Source organism: Heteronotia binoei, chromosome 9, assembly GCF_032191835.1.
Source record: "Heteronotia binoei isolate CCM8104 ecotype False Entrance Well chromosome 9, APGP_CSIRO_Hbin_v1, whole genome shotgun sequence".
Lineage (NCBI taxonomy): Eukaryota > Metazoa > Chordata > Lepidosauria > Squamata > Gekkonidae > Heteronotia > Heteronotia binoei.
Window position 1 is genome coordinate 105,758,537 of NC_083231.1, and position 14,335 is coordinate 105,772,871.

Here is a 14,335-nt window from a genome sequence, read left to right on the forward strand (position 1 = left end):
GGTCACGGGGGCAGTGATAAAGACACGTTGCTCCAGATTGGAGGGCCTCCCTGCTGCTCCCGGTAAGTCCCCGCCCCATATCCTGCAGGTTGTCAGGAGGGACCTGGGAACCTTATTTTGATCTAAAGCACCATAGGTGCTCCATTATGGAACAGTTATGCCCTTGTGAAATGTCAAGAAGAAACATGCGCATAAGCATAAATGGTGTGTGTTTGGTATCAGATAAACTAGGAATTTTACTATTCCGAGGCTTGCCAGAAGTTTTTAGAGCAGAGTGTCAGTGTTTTTGGCACCAAAGCCAAGCCACTTAAGGCTGCTTTTATCGGTGTGCTTGTTCGGAGACTTGCTTCCTGCAGGCTGTTTTGCAAAGAATGCTTTCAGGTTGTTTGTCATTGCGCTTTACAAGTGGCTGTGCTTTCCCTTGAATGCGCATGGAGCCGTTGGCATAGGTTTAATGTGCAAATACAATGCGTGCCCAGAATGGAGACATGGAAAGAGGTGACCTCGGAAATGTTCGTTTCCCCTTGACTTCTTGGAGCAACCTGATCCTTCCTTGATAATATTCAGTTTTCATTTAGACAATGACTAGGGTCTAAGCCACAAAAACCCAGCCTGCAGCTCAGTCCCTGGGAATCTTTCCTTGCACAAGGCATCCACATGCATCCCTCCCCCTTTGTCTCTGTCCTTTGTCTCTGCTGCCCTCAGCTTTGCTGAATTGAATAGCATCCTAGTAGTTGGTAAATTTCAGAGCAAAGCCATATTAGAGCACAGCAGGGGCATAGCTGGAAAATTTTGGGTGGTGGGGCAGTTGGGAAATCCAATGGGGCAGGGAGGAGAGAGAGACCTACCCTCTTGCCTCTCCAACTGTTGGAGAGGCTCTGGCTCACTGGGTTTTCTTCCTGCTTCTGCAGCTGAAATCGGCTACATAATCAGGAAGAAGATCTTCCCTGTGCCTCCCTGACTGTTGGAAAGGCACAGGCTCAGTGGGAGTTTGGGGCATGGACCATGAATTGTGGGGCCTGTGACCCTATGTGCCTGGTCTATAGAAAACAAAACAATAAAGAGCCCCTTAAAGACTAGCAACTTCTGTGAGCCAGAGTTTGTTTCATAAGTGCCTTGTCATCTGGTCCTATCAATTTGTCTCTTCACTTCCCTAGATGGGTCCTGTCATTGGGGATGCTTGCTGTAAATAAGTGGTGTTAAACATGCAGCCTAAGGGACAAATCAGGCCCTTGGAGGGGTCCTATCAGGCCCTCAAGCAACTGGCTGTCATCTGCTTCTTTCTTCCTCTCTCTTGCTTCCTTCTGCATCACAGCTTCTTTTGTCAGGCTTACTCAATCACACAGGAGCTATGGAACAAAGCCTCTATTTTCTCCATTGGCTAAGGCTTCTCCCTTGGAGAGGAAGGGGGGAGGGATAACTTGCTTTACCAGGCTCTCTCAATCGCACAGCAAAGCTACTGAGCCAAGCCTCTCTTTCTTCTATTGGCTGAGGCTCCTCAGAGCAAGAATTGTCAGTTAGCAGAGCCTGTTAAATAAACAAAATATTGCAAGAGTGCTAATGTTTCAAGCATGTTTTATTTTAAGTGTTTAAAAATCTTTAATTGTGTTTGTGTCCTTTATAAAATGAACTTCACTACCTGGCATTACAATATATGGCACGCATGGCCCAGCCTGACAAAGTCTAAATTATGTCAGATCCGGCCCTCCTAACAAATGAGTTTGACACCCCTGTGAAAGTGAGCAGACAAATCAGCAAGGCCACACGGGTCCTCAGATGTCATCTTTTAGCAGACAGGCCCAGCAGAGACAATAACAGAATGCCACCTGACTTCACCTATACACTCCAGAATATCATCAGGGAGCCTCTCCTGCTACACAGTCCTTCCCAGGCTTCCAATTCCCCCACTGCCAGTGGGCACTTACTCACTGTCACTCAGCTGGCTGGCAAGAGGAAAACAATGGGAAATGGGGGATGTCAGCAGCATTCTTATCCACTGTCATCACTGCTGAGGAATGCTTTGAGAGCCAGTTTGGTGTAATGGTTAAATGTGCAGACTCTTATCTGGGAGAACTAGGTTTGATCCCCCACTCCTCCACATGCACCTGCTGGAGTGATTTTGGGTCAGTCATAACTCTGTCAGAGCTGTTCTGCTCAAGAGCTGTTTTTGTTAGAGCTCTCTCAGCCCCACCTGCCTCACAAGGTGTCTGTTGTGTGGAAGGGAAGGGGAAAGGAGACTGTAAGCTGCTCTGCGACTCCTTTGGGTAGTGAAGGGTGGGGTATAAATCCAGTCTCTTTGTCTTCTCTTCTTCTGTTTAGGTAAAAATCTGGTTGAACCATAGAGTTTTGCTCAAGTTCCAGGGTGTCCCCTGACAACACACTGATGTTACTTTTGGGCACACAGGGAGTGACATCAGTGTGTCTCCAGCTACACTATCACATAACTTGCCAGTAAAGTCCCCCCACTGTTTGCACTGGGCATTTCTGACAAGATGCTAGCAACTGATTTGCATCAAAAGAAAGGAAGCTTACATGAGTAGTATCCTCACGCAGCCAGCGTGCTGTTAGAGCCAGGAATGCACATGAGAAGGTGTCTCCTGTGCAATATTCCCTCTAAGCTGTGGAGTCTTGTGAGTAAAAATTCTACCTCGTGAGCTACTGGCATTAAAGTTGTGAGCTATGGCATAAATTACTTTGCATTAGGGCCATTTTTCATGGGCTAAGATAAAAACATGTGAGCCGGAGGCTAAAAAAACATGTGAGCTAGCTCACGCTACCTCAGCTTAGAGGGAACACTGCTCCTTTAATAAGAAAAATCCTAGCAATTTTTATCAGTGGAATCTTGATCTTTTTATTGGGTTTCCTAATGAATTTGTACATATTCTGCCTCTTTGGTTGTCATAATAACAACATTTAAAGTGAACCAGATTTTTTTGCATTCTGTTTTCCAGACCTCACCGTTCAGCTCCCTGGCCAATGAGAAGTCTTTATTTGACAGCAGAAAAGTAAGTGAAATATTTTCTTTGTTTTAAACTTTGCTCAACAAATGCAAAAAGATTGCTGCTCAACCAGTGGGCAGATAGAGGTTTGAAGGGTGATACCTGCTATAATTAAATAATAGAATGGAAGACGTTGGAAGCTTAAATAACGGTGGGTCAAACAAAGGTAAAACTCTTTCAATTTGCTATTAGTGGGCGAGGGAGTGAATTATGCTGCGTTTCTTCTCAGGTTGCCATTTCTGTTTCCAAGGAGTAGAACCCCCCTCCCCCCCCCAAAAAAAGAAGAACATGCAATTTGCTAGTGCAATCAAGGTAATATTCATCCCTCTGTTGTGTTTGATAACATCATTCCAAGGTTTTATTTCCTTTTTACAGCTTTATAGCAAAGTAATGACAATGGAGCGAGGAACCAAATTGGAGCCCTGATAGTTATGTCCTGGTGGGAATTGTACCAGCCACTTGGAAATAGGCATTTGGCTTAAATGAATGGTAATGGGTGTATTTATGATGGCAAAAGCTTGGTAATGGCACATTTTGAAAGGCTGAAGTGTCCAAGGCCGTCCACTGCCGAGAAATCTAATTCCGCTTTCAGGCCCATGTTTTTATCTGTCGTCGTAATCAGCCATTTAGCATTTGCAATGGATCAAGAAAGCAGTTGATTTTATACTGTTCTACAAGTGGTGCAGTTTCTTCCCTGTTTTGTGTCATGCTCCTCTCTACATTTGGAAGGTATTCCGTTAATTTAAAAGATGATTTTCATTTCTTAGGCTGTTTAAATAACCATAAAATTTCCTTCTCAAATGAATGAGCCCATTCCCCTCTTTCTCATCTAACCTTACGAAAATCTGGAAATAGAATAAAGTTAGAGTCCAGTGGCACCTTTAAGACCAACAAAGTTATATTCACAGTATGAGCGTTCGTGTACAGGCATACTTCAGATAAAATGAAATGGAAGAAAACCATTCAAATTTATAGGCAGGGCTGAAAAGCAAATTAGCATTTAACATGTTATAGACATTTTGAGAACAGGAACTACAAGCCAAGTGTACAGGGTCAACAGCTGAATGGATCCAACTTAGGGGAAACACCTTTGAAACAATAAATATGTCCAAATAGGGGATGAGGAGAGAATTTTTTTACTAATTGTGGGAAGTTAACTGAGATGCCTTTATGATGCCCCATCTGTCTTCCTCAAGTGTGAAGGTAACAAACAGAATTTTTTTTTTCTTTTAGTTGGGGTGGGATGAAGTATATTTCAAGTTTATTGTAATACATCTCAATCACTATATGTTGTTCTAAATACTGTACCAATACATTGTTCTTTAAAGTTATGTCAGGAAAAAAAATCTATTCCTATGTATTGCATTGCATTACAAACGGTATTCCATTATTCAAAAAAGGAAAGAGAGGGGGGGGGATGCATAAAAATACATATATAGTTTTTCTTGGTGAGAATGAGTTTAGCATACATAATGAGATAAGAAATCTGGCAAACCATTGCAGATTGATGATGCTGTTCAGAACAGATTTTTCTTTCTGAGTTTGGCTTCCTTCATGAGAAGGGGGTTTAGAAGTTGGAAGGTCCCACCCCTGAAGCCTAGTTCTGTTTTTCTGCAAACCGGTTGGATATAGGGTCACTCAAACAGCTGATGACTGATTCCACATATAGGATCACTCAAACAGCTGATGACTGATTCCGCATTAGCCTTTGTCCTGGTCTCATTCTTGGCTCTCGAGTTTGTGCGGGGCAGGAAGCAAGCAGGGAACTTGCAGCCCTGCTCCAAAGATGCCAATGCAGAATCTGGGGAAAAGAGCCATTGTGAGGAGCCCTACACAGAAAGGAGGCAAGTGCTAAATGTGGCATCGGTCGATTTGTTTCTGTTATTCCTTTCATAATGAAATTGAGAAGAGGAAAGAGAATTTTTTTTTCGTGTCTCCTTTTTGCAATGGGGAGATTAGACATAATCAACTTCTGATCTTCAACTTCATGGTGTAGTGATTTCTTCAAGGGGTGGGACCAGAGGTTGTTTTGTAGAAAAGTAGGTGGCGGAGCTCATTAGCATTTGCCACACCCCAACCAAAAGCAACCCGATGCAAGAAAGGAGAGCTCCAGGGAATCAAGGCCTGCTTGGGCTGGCTAGAGATCCAGCCAGCCCAAGCCAGCCTTGCTCTCCTGGGGCACTCCTGAGCCGCCCCCCCCCCACCAGTCAAAAGGCCAGCAAGCCACCCGCTGCCCAAAATCACATAAGAAGTGGAGAAAGGGTGGCATAGGCTTCTCCAGGGGTTCATGAGGGCTGCTGCGGGCGTGGCAAAGCTCCTGGTGGCTGGCTGGCTGCCCACTCTCCTAATCCAAGGATTGTTATGCAGCTGTACCTATTATTCACTAGACAAGGTAGGTGGGGAGGAAGAGGGGGGAGAACCCTCAGGTTCAGGAGCTGTGTTCCTGTGAGCTCCTGCTGAATCTGAGGCCCGGGTGGGACATAGATAAGATGACCTTTCCCCGAATGGCCATGAGTGGGCTTCTACTTACCCCTGAAACTTTTCTAGGGATGCCAGCCTCCAGGTGAGACCTGGGGGTCCCCAGAATTGTACCTCATCTTCAGAAAAAAAAATGGATGCTTTGGAGGGTGAACTCTGTGGTATTGTACCCTGCTGAGGTCCCTGACTCCACCCCTAAATCTCCAGGAGTTTCCCAACCTTGCAGCTGGCAGCCTTACCCCCCTCAGCCCTGCTGGTGGCCGGGGTGGGGAGACCTGGCAACCCTCAGCTTCCCTGTGTCCCAGCACAACAAGGAAAGGGCTGGGAGGTCAGCTGTGAGTTGGCTTCTGACCAACAGGCAGCTGCAAACTTGTCTGGCAGCTGTTCGAGTTGCTCGGTGCAAGTTGAACATATCTTTAATTGGCTCATGGTCTGATTATGAGTGTTGACTGCCCAGCAGGATTGCTGTGAAATTGCTGGCATCCCTACACAACGCCATAAAACCGCATTACCTCCCCCTCTCCCCCGCCAAGAAAACACCTGCAGCTTTGACCTCATTCAAAGCCCTAGCAAATAAAATGGCCTTACAGCACCTCCTAAAAATGTCAAAGGATGGTTCCCTCCACACCCTGAAAAGGAAAGGACTCTAGATGAAGCTGCACGGGCAATCGTAGGTGGAGGAACAACCAGAGGACTGTAATCAGTGTATGGTGACATACGAATGCCCAAGATACTATAATAAAAACATTGAAGCAAGTTATGTCTGGGCACATCCCCCTCCCCCCCCCCCCCCCCCGCCATGTGTAGCGTTGGATTTCTGCCATATCTTTTGTCACACATTGAAAAAGAACAATCAAAACATACTGGGACATTCAAGACTGCTGAACTGGAACGTTGTGTCGGTTCCTCCAAATCAAAACAGAGACCTTCACCTCTTTTCTCCTCTCACCTAGCTTGCGTCTGCCCTGTATCTGTCACCCGACATTATGTTTGACAGAGCGATGCTAATGGTACCAAACATCTGTGGAAGAGTACAAGTGACATAACATATTCTGGGTTGGAATGCACCTCGAGTTTCAAGGAGGCTGCACAGCAACGCTGGCAAAATATTTCCCTAGAATCTCCATAAAATATTCATGACACCTTTTATGTATTTGCACAAAACCTCAGCGCCAGCTCCCCCTGCCCTGTCTGGCAGGTAATATCAGGGACACAGGTGTTTGCAGAGAGTGCATGGTGTGAGCCTCCTACCCTGTGGAATTGAAGGTTTGTTTTTAATTTATACAGATGATATTTCACTTGCCCAGACAGGGTAATCTTCATTCAGGAAAAGAGATTATTGGAACCACACGGTGTATAATGGGACATGGAAAGCTGTAGCTGTCTCGTCAATTCCCCGCAAGCCCTTCTTGTCTGTTTAAACATACCTCCTCCCAAACAATAACGCTAATGGCTGTTTGCTTAATATTCCACGCTAGTGCTTGATCTTTGAGTAGATGCAACGGGCAGGTTTTAATTCTAGATTCTAAGAGCGCTTCGCTCAGGAGCTGCCTCTAGCAAGATTAATCCAGTGGCAGATAACAAAATGTTTGTTAACTTGGGTGGTTTTTGTCTGGAGGTGTGATGCGTCTTTATGCCAACTATTCACGGTCTCTGCATACCCATGTTGTGTGTGTGTAAAGTGCCCTCAAGTCACAGCTGACTTATGGCGACCCCAGCAAGGGCCATTCAAGGCAAGTGATTGAGCAGAGCTGGTTTGACATTGCCTTCCTCTGCAGAGTCTTCATGAGTGATCTCCCTTCCAAGTATTGACCCTTCTTAGCTTCTGAAATCTCATGAGATTGGGCTATATCAGGGATGGCCAAACTTGCTTAATGGTAAGAGCCACACAGGATAAACATCAGATTTTTGAGAGCCGCAAGACACGAACATCAGATGTTTGAAGGAAGGAAGGAAGGAAGGAAGGAAGGAAGGAAGGAAGGAAGGAAGGAAGGAAGGAAGGAAGGAAGGAAGGAAGGAAGGAAGGAAGGAAGGAAAATAGATGGGGAGAGGGAGAGGTGGAAAGAAAGCAACTTGAACTTTAAATGGCGGAGGTGCATTGGCGGCTTGGCTTGGAGAAATGATTTAAAAAGAGAATTGCCTTCTCTAAGTTGGCCAATGGGGCAGTGGAGGCTTTGAGAGGCAGGCAATATGTGTGAAAGAGCCACATGTAGCTCCCAAGCCGCAGCTTGGCCACCACTGGGCTATACCATGCTGCCTTCCTGAAGGGAGGGGGAAAGAAAGAAAGGAAGAAAGAAAGAAAGAAAGAAAGAAAGAAAGAAAGAAAGAAAGAAAGAAAGAAAGAAAGAAAGAAAGAAAGAAAGAAAGAAAGAAAGAAAGAAAGAAAGAAAGAAAGAGCCACAGGAACTGGGTCTCTTTTCAGATATGAATTTAGCAGGCCGGACGAGGTGGTCCGGTGGTCACACTCTGGCCAGTAATCTCCAGATTTACAAAAAGGAGGATCTCCCGATTTACAAAAAGATCTGGCTTTACAAAACAAAGCAGAGAGAGTGAAAAAGAAACACAAGCCAGCTTGCTGGGGAATGAGTATGCTTCAGGAGCACGGACTATTGAGAGCAGCTGAGAGGCAGCGAAAGGAAAAGGAGGGCTGGGATAATTAGTCTGCTTGAGCCTCAGAGCATGTACAGTGTAATTCTAATGCAGGATAATGCAACCTTGTAAGTTTAAAGGGTTTTAATCTGCATAGGATCACACGGTTATAGGATCCTGAAGGGGATTGTTAGCTTGGTGGAAGTTGACATTTCCCCCCTATCTCCTCCTTAACCATGATTCCTTGTAGCTATTCAGCTTGTAGGAAACAAATCCTCATAGCTTTCAAGTGACTATACAGGGATATGAGGGAAGTTTTCCATTTAGATCTTCTGTTTCCTGAAATCCCCTTGTGCCTCTAGCTTTATTAGTTAATTCTTTATATAAGTTCTTTATCAATACAGGGCTAATTCAAACTAGGATTGAATGCTGATGATAAGAGAATTTATACAGGCCAACCGTGACCATTACCAGAAGTATGACTGATCCTAGAAGAACCTACAAAGGCATACCTTCTTCAGGCTTTGATGAATTCTCTTTTGCTCTAGACCCAGCGCCAAATATTTAGGACCCAGCTTCATTTCAGTCTTCAGGGTTTTGTATTTTGATTTTCTAATATTAGGCGACACAATGAAATTTCTAGGTACCATGGTAAACCAACACCTGGGATTTGTCAAGCCCTGATCTACTTGATGCTTATCACGATGCTTATCATTTCTTGGAACAAACATCTCAATGGGAATTGCTACACAACTGGGGAGGGGATGTGGCTCAGTGGAAGAGCTTCTGTCTGGCATCCACAGTGTCCCAGGTTCAATTCCTGTGATCGCCAGTTAAAAAGCTAGGCAGTCTCTCTCTCTCTCGGCTTGACTTCGCGAACAAAGATTTAAGAAAGGTGCAGTAGTCCACGTCTGCTGCAGGCTCGCTGGTGGCTGACAAGACCAATGAGGGACAGGCAGGTCCAGCCACAGTGGCTGCAGGGAAAAGTCTGATTTGGGGTTGGTGCTGTAGCAGTACGATTCTTCCTCAATCTCCTTTTGTCCTCAAGACCAGCTATGCGTGCGTTCTCAAAGGAAGAGACAGCCTGGTGGATGGTGTGCCTCCATGCTTTGCGATCTGAGGCTAGGTCAGACCACTGGTGATGGTTAATGCAACAGGTACCAAGGGATTTCTTCAAGGAGTCCTTGTACCTCTTCTTTGGTGCCCCTCTATTTCGATGGCCGGTGGAAAGTTCGCCATACAGGGCAATCTTGGGAAGGCGGTGGTTTTCCATCCTAGAGATATGCCCTGCCCAGCGCAGCTGTGTCTTCAACAACAATACCTCGACGCTTGTAACCTCCGCCCGCTTGAGGACTTCAGTGTTGGTCACAAAGTCACTCCAGTGGATGTTGAGGATGGTGCGAAGGCAGCGCTGATGAAAGCGCTCAAGGAGTCGCAGGTGATGACGGTATAATACCCACGATAGAGATATCAAAAACCTCAGTCTGTGACCCTGGAGAGCTGCTGCCAATCGGATTAGACAATACTGACCTCATGGAGGAAGAAGGAGGAGGAGAAAAGGAGGAGATTGAATTCGTACTCCACCCTTCATTCAGAGTCTCAGAGCTGTTTACAATCGCTTTTTCCTTCCCCTCCCCACAACTGACACCCTGCAGAAAATGACTGTTCTGGAATGTGGACTTTATGATATTCTACCTTGCTGAGGTCCTTGTCTTTCTCAACCTCTGATCTCCCCATACTCTACTCCAAAATCTCCAGGAATTTCCCAGTGTGGAACAGGCAACCCTGCTTCAGTCCTAGCCACCACTTCCTTTCTTCAGAAAAATTGAGGGCACAATTTGAGTGGAGAAATGGCAGGTGAAAGGAAGGCACATGTAATCCTTCCCTCCCCTGCAGGTTTGTTTCCTCTCTAACTCTCCCCACCCTGCCCACATACAGCTGCCTTTCCCGCAGTCCAGAATCTAGACCTGTTTTCCATTTTTTAGGGCGATCAACATGCACTGGACTACATGTATATCAAACGTTGGCTTTTGACATGTTGTGGAAGTGTTTTAGCCAGTTTTGGCTTTCTACGTCTTATCTACCCAGGCTAGCCCCATCTCACCAGAAACTAAGCAGGGTCAGCCCTGGTTAGTACTTGGATGCTACAGAGAGGCAGTCAATGGCAAACCACCTTTGAACGTCTCTTGTTTTGAAAACCCTGTGAGATTGCTGTAAGTCAGCTTTGACTTCATGGCACTTTCCAGCACCAGATGTTGTGCAATTGTCTGAACAATTTTGATTTCTATGAGTGGCTGGAGGCTCCTCATTTTGGGCCCCACTCAGATAGCTTTAATTGTTTGTTTGGAAAAGACTGTGTACCACAAGACTTACTTTGATACAGAATCCTTTTAAAACCTCAAGGACAGACTGAAGGTAAAAGTAATTAAAGAATGGAGGGCCTTAGTCGATCGTCCAGTTTCTCCATTGACACATCCATCTGCAGGCACAATCAGGAAAAGGAGGTGGGGGAGAAACGTTCTTTGGTCTCAGAGCAATAATGTATGGAGCAGGATGGGGTTGAATAAGACGTAATGAAAAGGAAACAAAGAATGACCTAGAATAGGAAGGTCTGGATGTTCTACTCTGAAGGTGACGGGATAAAGCATTTGCGTAGAATCTGGAGCAAGTCTGGCAAACGTTTGCAAAAAGAAAATTAAATTTTCATGTCTCGCTGAGAAAATGGAAAGCTTCTAAGGGAGCAAGGTTACATGGGTGTAGAAGGTAGACCTCTTAAGCTGTCAGCAAACTCATTTCTCTCTGGAAGGACCAGAGATGACAACAGAGGTGAGAAAATACTGCTGGTGGTGGCCGAATGACCCTTTTGTGTCTGAAGGCCAGAGGAAAGGCAGAGAAACAGCGGAGGCTGATATCAAGGCTACAGTATTTCTGGCTGCACTGATAAAGACTTCCAGAACAAGGAACGGTTTAAAACAACTTTAATATAAAGAATAAGTAACACGGCTAATCAGGGTTGACCGAGGCTAGTATTTGGATGGGAGACCACCATGGAGGTTCAAGGCCTCTGTGCAGAGTAGGCTTCCCAACCCTCCCACCCTGGCGGGGGACCCCAGGATTTCCACCCTCTTCCCCCGCTCCCCCAAAAAATGGAAGCAGGGGGAGGGGGGAAACGGCGCCGGGGAGCATGGCGAGCCGCCCGATCCCAGAGCGGGCGAGGCCGCCGTACCGCGCCACTGCCGCCCCCTCCCCGCCCATCGCAGCTGCTCCTCCGAGATGGGCCCAGGCTGAGCCCATCTCGGAGGAGCAGCCAAGAGGTGGCAGCAGCGCAGGGGAGGGCGAGGCAGGCCAGGAGCATGGCGAGCCGCGAATCCGGGCTCTTCTAGGACCCGGACTCGCGGCTCGCCACGCCCCCAGCCCGCCTCCACCCCCCCCCTCCGATTCCACCCCAGAGGCAGAGCGGGCGAGGCCGCCGCGCCGCTGCCGCCTCTTCTCCGCTCGCCGTGGCTGCTCCTCCGAGATGGGCTCAGGCTGAGCCCATCTCAGAGGAGTAGCCACTGCGAACGGAGAAGAGGCGGCAGCGGCGCGGCGGCCTCGCCCTCTCGGAGAAGGGGTGGCTCGCCACGCTCCCCGGCGCCGTTTCCCCCCTAGCTCCACCCCAGTGTCTCCTGGCTCCACCCCAAAGTCTCCTGGCTCCACCCCCAAAGTCCCCAGATATTTCTGGGGTTGGTCTTGGCAACCCTAGTGCAGAGGCAGGCAATGGCAACCACCTCTGAACGTCTCTTGCCTAGAAAAGCCCACGGAATCGTCATAAGTCAGCTGTGATCTGTTGTCCAAAGAACCCTAAGGCCTCATTTTGGGCAAGAGCTCACAAGAGCAGAGCTCCAGAACCTCTGCCCTCTGACACTGAGCACTTTAGGTATTCCAAGGACATCATGTACCATCGTTTATAACACAGGAAGGCTAATATTGATGCATCTAAGGGTTTGTTTGGGGAGGGGAGCAGTGCTGGTCTGTGGTAGGACAGCTAGACTAGAGTAGCACCTCAGAGATCCACAAGATTTTGAGTGTATAAGGTTGTGCAAGTCAAGGCTCTAGCCAGACTCGAATCTAGTGATGCATGCATCTAATTCTGAACTCAGCCTCAAAGTCCATATAAAAAATTTTACATAATGGATACAGGGGACTTTTCTGCAAATTTCTGGGCGCCTCTACATTTGCCAAAAAATCCAAAAAGTAGACAATTAAGGGGGAGAGGAGGTTAAAGCCCTACTAAACTGTCTGAGTTTGCACTGAGATTGTAGCCTTAAAATATTGATCTTGTGATGCTAAGAGATTTAAAGTGCCATTTTGGGGTGGGGAAGGTGCTTAAAAGCCCCATAAACATTTTTGAAATGGTAGTGGTTCCAGCCAATGCAGAGAGGGGACAGCAAGGAGGGGGAGAAGATGGCAATGGAAGGGGGACAAGGAATATGGCTGAGAAAGAAGAGGTGTCAGCAGAATAGGGTTGCCAAGTCCAATTTAAGAAATATCTGGGGGCTTTGGGGATGGAGCCAGGAGACATTGGGGTGGAGCCAAGATCAAGGCTGTGGCAAGCATAATTGAACTCCAAAGGGAGTTCTGGCCATCACATTTAAAGGGACAGCACACCTTTTCAATGCCTTCCTTCCATAGGAAATAATGAAGGATAGGGGCACCTTCTTTGGGGGCTCATAAAATTGGACCCCCTGGTCCAATCATTTTGAAACTTGGGGGATATTTTGGGGCAAGGCGCTGGATGCTGTACTAAAAAATTGGTGCCTCTACCTCAAAAAACAGCTCCCCCAGAGCCCCAGATACCAGTGGATCAATTCTCCATTATTTTCTATGGGAATAAATCTCCATAGGGAATAACAGAGTTCCCAGCAGACATTTCCCTCCCCTCCTCCGCTTTCTGACGACCCTGAAGCGGGGGGAGGGCCTCCAAACCGGGGGATCCCCTGCCCCCACCTGGGGATTGGCAACCCTACAGCAGGATGAGAGTCAGAAAGTTGCGGGGGGGGGGAGTTGTGGCTGCACAGAGGAGGAAACACGGGGGATGTGGGAAGGCTAAGGAAAGCAAGGGAAACATTTTAAAGAATTCTTCCTGACTCATTCTTTCATAAACATTAACGCAATTCGGGAACAAGCAAAAATGGAGTTGGAAGATAAACCCTTAAGCAGGTCCTCCCTGGCCAACAATAGGGGATAGGGGGGACAAGGGTTGCCAGATCCAGGTTGGGAAACTCCTGGAGATTTGAGGATGGAGCCTGGGGAGGACAGAGACATCAGTGGGGTACAATGCTACAGAGTCCACCCTCCAAAGCATCCATTTTTTTTCCAGGGGAACTGGAGATGAGCTGTAATTCTGGGGGATCCCTGGGTCCCACCTGGAGGCTGCGAACTCTGCCCTTAAACAAGAGTTTTATCATTTTGTGTGTATCTGGGGCCCAGCATTTATTTCAAATAAATATGTTTTTCTACGCAGCGTGAAGGATGCTATCACCTGACTTAATTACAGCTCCATTCCGATCCATTTCCTCCCAGCTAAGAATGCACAGAGGGGAAAGCTTTTGTTATTTCTGATGCAGTATCTTGATTTCCTTAGTGCCTCTCTCTTGACAACATTGTTTCACCCAGACTGTTTGAAATTCCAGTCTGAGCGCTGCCTTTATTCTGTCAGCCTGTCGCTCGGTGGACTCTGTCATTGTTATGACAGACTTTGAGAGTGTCTAGATTTGATGCCTCGTAGCGCTGTATGAATGCATGCATGCAAAAAAGGGAATAAATAGTGCAAATGGCTTGAAGGGGGAGGGCTTGGAAGAGCTGTCATCCGAATGGTTCCAGCCAAATTGTCGCTAATTACCTGAACATGCTGGAGGAGCTCTTGGCTGTGCATTCAGAGAACTGTCTGGTAGATTCAGCAGCATGTTCCAGTTGTAGGTACAGATGTGCCCCACAGACCTGAACAGAAGCCAAATTATTGAGGACATGAGGCCATTTCAACCCATCGTGTCTCAGGGTCAGAATTCATAACAATGTGGGATTTTTATTTTTGTATTTGTGTGTGCGTGCCCATGCCTGGAAGTGACTTCTTGCAACTCCTACTGGGGCATGGAAGACATTCAGAGAAGTGGCTTGATAGCCTGCCTCGACTGCCTCCCGGCCCTGGTATTCCAAGGAGGTCTCCCATCCAAATACTTGCCAGGGTTAGAATCACGGAAGGAACCTCCAGGGTAATCTAGTCCAACCCC

The 14,335-nt window shown here is 47.0% G+C and overlaps 1 protein-coding gene across 1 annotated transcript in view; it reads left to right on the top strand.

The window, feature by feature from the left end:
- Nucleotides 1-2,971: 2,971 nt before the first annotated feature.
- Nucleotides 2,972-14,335, top strand: part of RASGEF1B (RasGEF domain family member 1B) — a 267,204-nt gene continuing 255,840 nt past the window's right edge. Inside the window, exon 1 of the mRNA XM_060247136.1 lies at nucleotides 2,972-3,005. The gene's annotated coding sequence lies outside the window, so the exon portion shown is untranslated. The remainder of the gene's footprint in view (nucleotides 3,006-14,335) is intronic.